We start from the raw sequence: 12,847 nt of genomic DNA, 5'->3' as shown, positions 1-12,847 counted from the left end.
TGTAGAAAGAAGAAAATGTTACAAAAAAGTCTCCTGTGTTTTCTCTTGCCACTTTAAGAGTTGTAATCTAAAACACCAATTTAGGTGGAATAGATCATTTTTACTTAAGGTGTTTGAGAATTTCAGCATGGGCTCACCTGGGAGCTTTTTAGAAATGCAGAACCTTAGGTCCTACTCAAGGCCATTTTGAATCAGAATCTGCATTTTACTGAGATTTCTAGTGATTCATAGGTACATTAATACTAGAAAAACTTTGGAGTGGGTTGTGTAGATTAGTGTTTTTTTCTTTTATTAAACAATGGTCAGGCCCTATAGGATTGATGAAAGAGTGCTGTTTCACCTCGAGTTTTCACTATGTGGTGCACGGAGAATTTTAAATCATGCTAAAGATTCAAAGATTTCAGTTCAGAAAATTATGAAGACTTTACTTGGTTTTTTGGGTCCACTCAGCTAAGGATTAATTTTATGAGAGACTAAGAGTGAGCTAATCTAGATCTGTCTTTTAAAAGGAAGTAGTTACAGAATGTCTGGTTCTTTGATCTGGTTGTATTCCTTTCTGGTCATTGATTTGAATATTCTCTCACTGACCGAGCCTGATGTTTTCATCTAACAACCCTGTGGAGATTTGTGGAACCTGACTTGTTGCTATCAAGCTCTAGAAATTTTTTTTTTCTTTTAACTTCCTTGATAGAATCATCCTCTTTTGTAACTGCCCACTCCAAGTTAAGCCCAGGTAGAATTGGCCGTTGGCTTGTTACTCTCACTTCTCTGGCCTTTTCATACACAGTGGAATTATATTTACTTTGTCCTCTCCTCCTTTCACTCAGAGCCCAAAGATGAAAACAGAGAAGTAATTAATGGCAGCTTTCCTTGGGCAAGAAGAATAAATAAGGAATTATCTCATAAACAGGTACTTCCCATTCCCCTGATCAGCTACATAATCATGTCAGTATTTTGATTCGAGACCAGCCTGACCAACATGGTGAAACACATCTCTTTTAAAAATACAAAAATTAGCCCAGTGTGGTGACATGTGCTTGTAATCCCAGCTACTCAGGTGGCTGAGTCAGGAGAATCTCTTGAATCTGGGAGGCAGAGGTTGCAGTGAGCCAAGATCATACCACTGCAAACAAGTCTGAGTGACAGAGCGAAACGGTGTCAAAAAAAAGAAAAAGAAAGCAAGAAAGAAAGATGCTATTTCTGTCCTTAGACGATTCTTGTGAGCAAATTCTCTTTCAAGTAATTTGCCAAATTGATTTAATAAAAGTCCATATGCTTCAAACAAATTCCCAAAGCCTCAGATGCCAGATGGGTGTTGGTCTTTTCTGAGAAAGATGTTTCACAACTGGCTGTAACCTCTCATTTCAGTATTCCAAACCCTTGGCCCAGCCAAGGGAGGTGGCTGTTTTCTTTAGGAACTGAGTGACTGGTTTTTAGGAAACCCGAGTGAATGTGAGGTTGGCCTCTGTTTGATAAACGTGTGACATGCACATGGGAACTGTTGAAGAGAGAAGACTGCATGAGTCATAGCTGGTGGACTTAACCAAATCCTGAAGTTAAATTTAGAGAATCAGACTCAAGAACACTGAAAGGATTAAGGGCTCTCCACCTGAATTCCTTGGTCTTGCCCTCTAGGCTCTCAGGTCTTCTTCACCCTTGTAGCCACAGTGGTGTTAGAAGGACATAAAGGCTGGGGTAGGGATGAGGCAGGGGTAGTGTGAACTATAATGGTTTTCAAAATGGGCAGCGTCAATATAACCTGGGAGCTTGTTAGAAATGCAGATTCTCAAGCCTGCTCAAGACCAACTGAATCAGAAAATCTAGGGGTGGGTCCCAAGACCTCCAGGTAATTTTGATGCATGCTAACATATGTGAACCAGCATTTTAGAAAGTTCATGCTACTTAAATAAAGTCTGTGAAGCAACACCCCTGGGAAATTGTTAGAAATGCAGAATCTTAGGCCCCACCCTTCTGTTATTCAGGTGTAATTGATCTAGGGTGGAGGAGCCCAATTTAAAAAACCTGCCATGTGATTCTAACTTTGCATCCAGAATCGAGAATTGCTACTCTAAGGAAGAAATTATTAAATGCATTTTAGGTTTTCCAGGAGAAAAGGTGGTCTCTTCCACATAGAAATTAAAATATATGAATGATTTTTCTTTGTAGATTCACTGGAGTTCCACCGTAACAGCTCAGTTTTCACATCTTCCTCCAAAGAAGGGTAGGCTTCAGAGTTTTAGCAGTAGAAGAAAGCTGGGAGGAATCAAGCCAGTATTGCAACATCAACATCAGTTATATTAGGCTGTTCTTGCATTGGTACAAATATATGTGAGACAGGGTACTTTTTATAAAGAAAAGAGGTTTAATTGGCTCATGGTTCCTCAGGCTTTAAAAGAAGCGTAGTGTTGTCATCTGGTTAGTTTCCAGTGAGGCCTCAGGAAGCTTACAAGAATGGCAGAAGGCGAAGGGGGAGCAGGGACGTCACATGGGCAGAGCAGGAGCAAGAGAGGGAGTGGGAGGAGGGCAGCCAGGGGAGGTACCACACCCTTTTAAATGACCAGATCTTGCACTAACTCACTATCATGAAGACAACACCAAGCTATGAGGATCTGCCCCCATGATCCAAACACCTCCAACCGGACCCCACCTCAAGCATTGGGAATTACAATTCAACATGAGATTTGGTTGGGGACAAATATCCAAACTATATCATCAGTCAGTGATCTTTTCAATTCCTTCAGGGAAATGCCACAAAGAGCTAAGAAGAAGTTACTACCAGTGTGATGAGAAAGCCATGAAGCACTGAAATATGGAATAAGAAAAGGAGGGCCCAGCAGTCCAAATTCAAGTCCAACCCAGCCCTGGGTCAACAACCTGCCATCAAGGGCCCTGCCTAAAAGATGGGACCAGGTTAGCCAGTAAGAGAAACGCCCAGCCTGGGGAAGTGGAAGGCAGTTTCTCCAGGTGAGCTTCAGAACTGGCCCAGCCAGCTGCGTGCCCAGTCAGCAATGAGCTGCAGCTTCCACAGGACACTGAAAGGAAACTGTCTTGGGCATTCAGGCTAAGCATACTGACTATATATATGTGATATCCTAAGGAAGCTGCAGCTCTATGATTGTATGAACACCTGCTCCCATTAAGACCGGCTTCCAGTATCCTATATTCTTTGGAGTGACTAGCTGTTACATCTTTGTTAAATTTTAAATTTACTCAATGTTCTTGTTCTTTGGATTGTGTAAGACAGTAAGTTGGATTTTAATATTCTCCAGACCACCACTCGTACCTTAGGCTTCTGTCTCATGGAATAAATTAAGGGAACATGAAAGCTTGAACAAGGTCATGGAAGTATGACTGTGATATTTTTTATATCAATCTCACATATATTCTTTTAGTCTTTGTTGGTATCAGATACTTTACTGAATATCAAGATGCTGAAGGCTTGCTCCCATCATTTAAGAAGGGAGTCGTAAGGATTAAAATGAATGATCTTCAACAATAAAAATCTAAGTTGAAAAGGCAAAGACTGTTATGTGTTAAAGAATATAGGACCAGTAACCAAGCTATCTAAATATGAATTGCATCTTTTTCCTCAGCTTGTTGTGTATCTTAGTTTTCTTCTCTATAAATGAGTAAAATGAACTTATCACCCCACCTTAAAGGATTATTTTGAGAACCAAATAGATCATGGATGTGAAGACAGTTAGCGAGATAGGAACTTTATTATTTTTATTTTCATTTTTTGAGATGGAGCCTCACTGTGTCACCTAGGCTGGATTACAGTGGTGCAATCTTGGCTCACTGTAGCCTCTGCCTCCTTGGTTCAAGCGATTCTCATGCCTCAGCCTCCTGGGTAGCTGGGACTATGGGCATGTGCCACCATACCAGGCTAGGTTTTGTATTTTTATTAGAAATGGGATTTTGTCATGTGGGCCAGGCTGGTCTTGAACTTCTGGCCTCAAGTGATCCGCCTGCCTTGGCCTCCCAAAGTGCTGGGATTACAGGCATGAGCCACTGCACCCGGCCAGTGAAACAGAAACTTTAGATTGTCACTCTTGGCATTCTTTGCATATGTAACTCTATGCAAAATAACTTGCAAGCCAACATTTTAATCATTTTTATTACTGTGAAATAAGGGAATCCCAGGCCAACAGGGTGGAGAGTTTATACATAGCTGAGTCCTCCAGAGCATCTTTGACAGTTACATTCTGCAGGACTGTCTTCATGAACTGATGCAGGCATCATGAAGTCCCACATAACCTGTGTTACCACCAGTTGTCATTTGGTGTGTTGTTGGATTGCTTAATGGTGAATAAACTGTGTTCCTTCTTTTTTTCTTTATTGAGAAAATAAACCACAGCAATCATGAAATTAGAACTTTGGTAAAACATGTTGCAGAAGAACCAGGAAACACATTGCAATTGAGCCTGCTGGGTGCTGCTGCAAGTTTGGGGGCGATCAGCAGAATCAAGTTCTTATAGGTAAGCAGACAAATGTGTAGAAGGGGGTTTTGTTTTGCTTAATTTTGAGTGATAGTGGTGAGTACAGGGCATGATAGAGTACCAGAACATTTACATTCCATGAGATGAAAATAAAAAAATGTAAGACAGAATTTGAATTATAACATTTATCATGTGACCTTGGGCAAGAAAGATAATCTGTAAGCATCATTTCTCCATTTGTTAAATGGCAACAATGCCCACCCCCCTCCATAGGATTTCCATTAGCATAAATGAGATAACATAAAGTAACTATAACATGTTGTGCTTAGTACATAGTTATTATTGTGATGATTATTTATAGAACTAGTGTGGAGATCAACTGTCTTTCACAGTAAAGACAAGGACTTAATCAACAAACTCATTTTTCACTTGAGGGTCACAGAGGAGGCATGCCACTCTGAAATGTATTGTTCTTGTCACCAGGGATGAAGTCTGCAAAGCAGGATGTTTCCCTAATTTGATTGCAATGACTGAGGTGGAAAATGGTCATGTGAGTTTTTGAAAGAAATATTTTCTCTAATATAAAATTTTTGAATTGATCATTTTTGTTTCTTAAAACAAGTTCTATTCTTAGAGAAAAAGAAAAAAATGCCAGTAATGTTTATAATACCCATTAAAATAAAGTCTCAGTAACTCACAAGACCCCCAAGAAACTCAGCTCAAAGACCATTTAGCAGAAGGTAAGGCAGCATTCTCCCACATTGTAGACAACAGATCTTTTTCAAGATGGCGAGATCGAAGTTTTCTCATTTTGTAAATATTTCTACATTAACAAAAAATGTATGATCTTTTTGTATATTTACTAAATACAGCTATGGCCTACATTAATGTCATGAATGATTTAATATACTTTTGAATGTTCTACTTTGTTTATTTTGAGACAGGGTCTTGCTCTGTCACCCAGGCTGGAGTGCAATGGCACCATCTTGGCTCACTGCAACCTCCACCTTCCAGGTGCAAGCCATTCTCATGCCTCAGCCTCCCAAGTAGCTAGGATTACAGGCACCTGCCACCACCCCCAGCTATTTTTTGTATTTTTCGTAGAGATGGGGTTTTACCATGTTGGCCAGGCTGGTCTTGAACTCCTGGCCTCATCTGACCCACCCACCTCGGCCTCCTAAAGTGCTGGGATTGCAGTTGTGAGCCACTGTGCCTGTCCTCTACTTATTCAAAATATGAAAAGTTAAGGGCTAGTTCCTTTCCACCTCTCCATCCCTCATCCTGCAAGACATGCCCATGCTCTGGTTTGGAAAATCCACTAGAAGGATTAAGAATCCTGGTAAATCATGCAGAGTGAAGTAGTGAGCTCAGTGACACACAGCATTAGAGAATGGAAACCCAATAGGAAGAATGTGCCCATAGGCCTAAATAGAATTGCTGTGGAGATTAAGAAAATATACAACAAAATTGATCTTTAATCTGTTAATTAATGATTGGGGATCAGTTCTCAATTTTCTCTTGTATCTATCTGGGTCATCACCTAAATGACCTAATCCAATCCTGTATCTCTACATAATGGCAACTCCCAAATTTATATTGCTATGATTAGACTCTTTTCTATACTTTAGACTGATCTATGCAACTGCCTACTGGATATCTTGAATTCCTCCTCAAAGTTGTTCCTTCCCCATGCTTTATCACTGCAGTGAACAGACACTCCATTCTTCTACATGTTCAGAAAAAAAAAAAGTTGGGTTATATCTGACTCTTGATATCACATCACACATCCAATCTGTTAATAATTTTCATCTCTATCTTCAAAATATAACCTCAGTCTATTTCTTACTTGCTACCACTGTCATCTGCTGTCTGGATTGTTGCAGTAGCCTCCTAACAGACCTCCAGTTCCTGCTTTTTTGCTCCTATGGTTTATTGTCCTCAGAGCAGGCAGAGTGATTTTTCTGAAATAACAAGTCAAATAATGTTGTTTCTGCTTAAATCTTTCTAGAACTGGGCACAGTGGCTCACGCTTATAATCCCAACATTTTTAGAGGCCAAGGTGGGAGGATTGCTTGAGACCAGCCTAGGCAACATAAGAAGACTGCATCTTTACTAAAAGTAAAACAAATTAGCTGGGAATGGTGGTGCATGCCTGTGGTCCCAGCTACTCAGGAGGCTGAGGCAGGAGGATTGCTTGAGTTCAAGTGGTGAGGCTGCAGTGAGCTGACATGGTGCCACTACACTCCAGCCTGAGTGACAAAGCAAGACCCTGTCCAAAAAAAAAAAAAAAAAAATCCAACTTTCTAGAATCTGAAGTCTCTGTAGTGGCCTCTAAAGTCTTACATGTCTTACACGATCTGTCTCTCTGACACTTCTCCAACTTCATGTCCATCCAGCTCACTGCACCCCTGCCTGAATTTCTTCTCAGCCTCAGAAGCTCGTTACTATTCCTCAACTGTGCTCACACATTCCCACCTCAGGGCCTTTGGACTTGCTGTCATGCCTCCAGAGCACTCTTTTTCCCAAATAAGGTTTGGTTGCTCACTGTCTTCAGATCTCAAGTCTTCACCAGGAGCTCTAGTGTGTAATCTATTCCAGATCACCCCACATTTGTCTCTCTTTCTCTATTCCTTAACCAAGAGTATCAAGTGTCAATCAGGAAAACAGAAATCATTCTTGGTAGTTGAAACAGGGAGCATTTAATGCAGAAAATTTGCATCTATGATGGAAGAAGCTGAAAAGCTGTTGGAAACAGGTTTATAACATCAGGAAGAATCCACATAGAGACAATGGATCACTCAGAAAGGGTAGTTTACTTTCTACAGAAAGGATACAACTATCTGGGAGTCTTGCCACAAGAACACACCTGAACAAAGGAGACAGGGACATTTATAACTTTCATAACTTGATGCAATCGCCCTACTGCTGTGTCCAGTTTCCATTGGCCGGAATGGGACCTCACATTCTATGCTTGACCCAACTGACTAAAAACTTGGAAATTTCCTGAATACATAAGGGGGAAAGAAGACAAGGAAGAAGACAAGAAGAAGAGGAAGCTAGACAGGAGAAGGTCAGGAGGGTTTCCAAATAAGGAATGGCATGCACCAGCGTTCGGAGCTTGCCTAGTTCTGTTCAGACATGTTGGAGCGAGTCAAGGTAGCTGATTTAAGACATAGCTGATTTAGAGAATTTATATATATACACACACACACACACACACACACACACACACACACACACACACACGCATGGGTATATGTCTATTAAAATAGTAGATAATGGCCATAGAGCAAGAGATTATAACTCCTTATAATGTAGCCTAAGATATAAACTTTGAAGCAGAACTTTCCCCTCTCTCACAAAAGTCAAACAGGACAGACACTGAGGCAATCCAGAAATTAGAACCAGTAGGGAGCCACTAACCCCTTCCCCTAGGAGGGAGGGGCAAAGGCAACCATATCACCTGGCCACAGTGGTTGTGGTAGAAGCTGCAGCACTGAAGAGATGCAGCCCCACTGCAGATGCTGCCAAGAGAGGGAGATCTATGTTTGGCATTTCCCTTCCTCCTGCCCTGGTGCCTCCTTCTTCTTGTCCTCCTGTCTCCCTTCAGCCTCCCTCTGGATGAAAAAAACTGATGCTGAGGGCTGCACTCTACCTGCAGGGGGCAGCACCCACCACCCCTTTCCCAGCCCTGTAAGGACAAGGAATGAATCTGAGACAAACAGGCCCAGCACTGGTACAGTCTACTTGATTTTTTCCTCAGAGCATTTATCTTCCTTGACATATTTACAATATTTTGTTTATTTTGGTTTCTCTACCTTGACTAGAATGTAAGAACCACAAAGGCTTGGGCTCTGCTGTTTTGTTCACATATCCATGGTTCCTTTAACAGTGCCTAACACATAGTAGGTGATTAATAGGTATTCTTTGGATAAACAAATATGCCTCAACGTGAGTCTGACTTATAGCAGACATTGAATAAATATCTATTGAATGAATGAGACTAACAATTTACTACAAAAGCAATTCTTACTTTTGACATTATTACAGAGTTGCCATCTTAAATCCATCTTGAGAGATTTTTTTTAACCCACTCAAACTTCTGAGCTCACATTCATTTGAAGAACTTTATAATTCATGATGCATTTTTTGATTTGAATTCTTTGAAATCCTATGATCTTATTTTCTGAGGGGTTTTAGACTCAGCTGTTCTTCATTTCATTTTTATAGATTTGTCCAGCTGAAACTCTTCTATTCTTTTTGTTTCTAAGTTCCTAAAAATAGTTCAAAAAATCCAAAATTCTGAACTCAGTTCATCCAAAAAAAATGAAAAAATCAAGTAACCTTGAAAATGCATGCTTTCACTATTTATTACTAATTGAACATTATAATCCAGAAAAACTGAGCAAAAATAATGTATTAAATCTCAAGATTAAAACCAAATGTGGCTTTATGATTATATTAGACCATTTTCACACTGCTATAAAGATGCTACCCAAGAGTGGGTAATTTATAAACAAAGAAGGTTTAATTGACTCACAGTTCTGCATGGCTGGGGAGGTCTCAGGAAACTTATAGTCATGGCTGAAAGGAAAGCAGACACCACCTTTACAAGGTGGCAGGAGAGAAGGAGAGCCCGGAAAACCACCACTTATAAAACCATCAGATCTCGTTAGAACTCATTCACTATCAGGAGAATAGCATGGGGAAAACTACCTCCATGATTCAGTCACCTCCCACCAGGTCCCTCTGGTGACATGTGGGCATTACAATTCTGATTACAATTCAAGATGAGATTTGGCTGGGGACACAGACAAACCACATTGGTCAATTAAGTGATAAATACTATAAATATTATAAATAGTGGTCAAACAGAAACATTTCTCTGTTGCAGAAACTTTTCACTTTAAGAAAATCTTAAATTGTTTATCTTGTTCATATTTTCTGGATCTCTCCTAGATATCAAATTAGAAGTGATTTGTATCGGTAAAGCTGGATTTTGATTTTACCTGTGACTTCGGATAGATTTCTGGATGGTGAGTGAATAGACTTAAAATTTAAGAAAGTGCCTGTTTCCAGCTTCTGGCTGGAGGCCACACTTCCCAACCTGTCAGAATAGCCACCCTGAAAACTGCAATCCATTATGAGAAATAAAGCTCTCTTTTTTAAATTAAAAAGAAAAAAGAATTAAAATGTAGAATTTGGTGACCAGTTTAAGTATGTTAAAGGTATGTTTTGGCTACTGAGCTTCCTCTTTGAGATTCTGTATATTTAAACACAAAGCACTAAATTTCAACCTATAAATATGTCATGTGTTTCAAATAACCTCAAGAACAGCAACAACAAAGTCTAATTATTTTCTGGGAATAATGATTCATTTCAGGTGAGTTTCTTAGGAAAGTCCACCCATGATAAACAATAGGAAGGTTGTAATGAGTTTGTCTTCAGGCAAGAAGAAATTCAAATACATTCTTGCTACGTGAATTCATTTCTTTTCCACCTCAGCTGTTCAGATCTTCAAAGTGAATATCTATTGCCAGCACTGTCTTGTTCATGCTTGGTTTTAAAGCTGTTTCTTTCTTTTGAGACCTACTCGCAGGCCCTTGAGAAAACCAGAAGGGACAAGGCAAGTGTCAATTATGTTTGTTGTTCCAGCTATTCTGTTTCTATAAGTGTATGATATAGGACAGAAAGAGCTGACCCATATTTTATTCCAATTTTGAGAACCTCTGAGCTCAACTTCTAGTTTTTTCAATTGTTTTTACTTTAGAATAAATTGCTTAACATATCTAATTATAATAATGATGGCTTACATTTCCCACACATTTACTACATCAAGTACTTATTGCCATATGTGACCAGTTGCCAATTGTTTAGGCTATGAGCTTGGATCTGTTAGCATCCTCATTTAACAAATGGAGAAACTATGGCACAGAGAGGGAACTTGCATCAGGTTCCATAGTGAATAAGTAGAGGAAGTGCTCAATGAGCCTAATTGATAAGCTGCTTTTCCAAGGAATTGGAGGCTGTAAGGACATGTTTAATGGAGATAATAAAGCGAGTTTACATAACTAGTTTACATTTTAAAAGAAAGATAAAGAAACAGGAACTTGAGTTCCTCCCAGAGGTCAGAGAAGGGAAGGGTCAGACAGAACAGCAGAAGGTTGGGATCTGTGGGGAGGTCACTGTGGGGAGATGATTTTGGAGGTGCGTTTGTCAAAGAATATAAGATGTTTCCCCCTAATTGTTTGATGGAGAGCTTTAGAATCCCCATATGATTTTGGAAGTCAAGTTTATTTAAATCTCAAAGGATGAGTGATATAATCTGACTTTTGAGTTATAAATCATTCATATAATTCTCATATTAAACATATATGCTTTGAAAACTGTATTTTTAGATTTTCCACTGAATTTAAAATAGGATTATTTTTTGTGGTTTGCACCCATAAGCAAACATGAGTGCAACTTCTGGTGCTGTCCTAAGTATAATATCACAGGCATTTGCGCTACAGGACAAGAATAGGTGCAATTCAGAAAAACAACTTGACCAACATTTGAGAAACTACTACATGTTAAGTACTAAGTCAGACTACTTTTAAAAATCCTCTTTATTGAAGTAGAGTTAACAAATGCAATTCACCAATTTTATTTGCACAGCCTTAAAAATATATATACGGTAGTGTCACCACTGCAACAATCATGATATAGAATATTTCTTTCACCCCAGAAAGTTTACTCACAATCTTTTGTAGTCAATTCCTCCTTCCACTTCCCACCTCTGGTAATTAGTGACCTGCCTTCTGTTATTATAGTTTTGTCTCCTCTAATTTTCCATATAAATGGAATCATATATCATGTAGTCTTTTATGTCTGGTTTCACTTTCCATATTGCTTTTGGGATTCATCCATATTGTTGCATGTGTCAGTAATTTGTTCCTTTTTATTGTTGAGTAGTATTCCATTGTATGGACATTCCAGTTCGTCAGTTCATCAACTGATATTTGGGTTGTTTCTAGATTTTAGCTATCATAAACAAAACTTCATGAACATTTATGTCAAATACTTATTTGGGCATGTTTTCATTCTTCTTGGGTAAATATTTAGAGTAGGATCATTGGGTCATATGATAAGTGTATGTTTAATTTTATAATAAATTGCCAAATTCAGTGAGGAGGAAGGAAGAAACCAGCCAAGCAGGCAATTAGGGTGGGTCCTCCATTGATTTCTTTCAAAGGAAACAACAGCTTGTGAGCACCAATAAGGGAACTTGCACAGTGGGTCTTGCCTAACATATGCCCATAGCTGCATAGATAAGAAAGACTACACAGACTTGCCCAGACATGTCTGCAGTGGAAAATTCCATCCCCTGACTCATGTGCAGTAAGGGAAACAAAGCAATATGGAGTAGCTCAAACTAAGGGCCTGCATGTGCACTAGGAAGACTGGGTGAAGCAACCAGAAATTTGCTCCTTGTGTAAATGAGACACCCAGCCCTCACTGGTTTCTTATAAAAGTCTCTGTATTCCACTGTGAAACAGGAACCCTTTTTCAGGACCCCTCTCTGTGGCAGAGAGCTTTATTTCTGTCTTTCACTTGTTAAACTTCTGCTGTAACTTCACCACTGGAGTGTCCACATCCTTGACTTCCTTGGTCATGAGACAAAGAACTTCGGGTAGCACCCCAGACAACAAGGCCATTTCAAAACCGCTTTCCTAAATGGCCATATTATTTTTCTTTTCAGTAGTGCTCTAAGAGTTTCAGTTACTCTGCGTTCTTGCCAACACTGGATAGTTTCAGGCTTTTAATTTTTTTTTTTTTTTTGAGACAGAGTCACACTCTGTCACCCAAACTGGAGTGCAGTGGCATGATCTTGGCTCACTGCAACCTCCACCTCCTGGGTTACAGCGATTCTTGCGCCCCAGCCTTCCAAGTAGCTGGGATTACAGGTGCATGCCACCACACCTGGCTATTTTTTTGTGTTTTTAGTAGACACAGGGTTTCACCATGTTGCTCACGCTGGTCTCCAACTCCTGGCCTCAAGTAATCCACCCACCTTGGCCTCCCAAAATGCTGGGATTACAGGCATGAGCCACCATGCCTGTCCAACTTTTAAATGTTAACTATCTTATTTATTTATTTGTTTTAAAATGCATCATAAACTCTTTATTTCAGTGAGTGGAAGAGTTTGACAGCAACACACCTTTGAAAGCAAACATTGAGAATATGTTATCAGAGCATGTTTTGTTCTCCACTGAATGTTAACCACTTTACTGGGTATTCAGTAGTATCTCCTTGTGGTTTAGCATTTACCTAATAACTAATCATGTTGAAAAATCTTTTCATATACTTATGTGCTACTCATATGGTGAATATTTTGGCCATTAAAAAAAAATTGAGGTTGCGTGCGA

The 12,847-nt window shown here is 39.5% G+C and overlaps 1 long non-coding RNA gene across 2 annotated transcripts in view; it reads left to right on the top strand.

Annotated features, from left to right (window-relative positions):
* The window catches only part of LOC116556405, a 400,504-nt gene that overhangs the window by 11,050 nt on the left and 376,607 nt on the right, over positions 1 to 12,847 (top strand). For both annotated transcript variants that reach the window (XR_004270978.1, XR_004270977.1), the window contains exons 2-5: positions 2,167 to 2,221; positions 2,742 to 2,964; positions 4,344 to 4,478; positions 4,923 to 4,989. This is a non-coding gene — a long non-coding RNA (uncharacterized LOC116556405). The remainder of the gene's footprint in view (positions 1 to 2,166; positions 2,222 to 2,741; positions 2,965 to 4,343; positions 4,479 to 4,922; positions 4,990 to 12,847) is intronic.

The sequence above is a fragment of the Sapajus apella genome, unplaced genomic scaffold, assembly GCF_009761245.1.
Source record: "Sapajus apella isolate SASKATOON/1434 unplaced genomic scaffold, GSC_monkey_1.0 scaffold16, whole genome shotgun sequence".
NCBI lineage: Eukaryota > Metazoa > Chordata > Mammalia > Primates > Cebidae > Sapajus > Sapajus apella.
The sequence above is the reverse complement of the archived record's forward strand: the minus strand, read 5'-3'. Positions and strand labels throughout refer to the sequence as shown.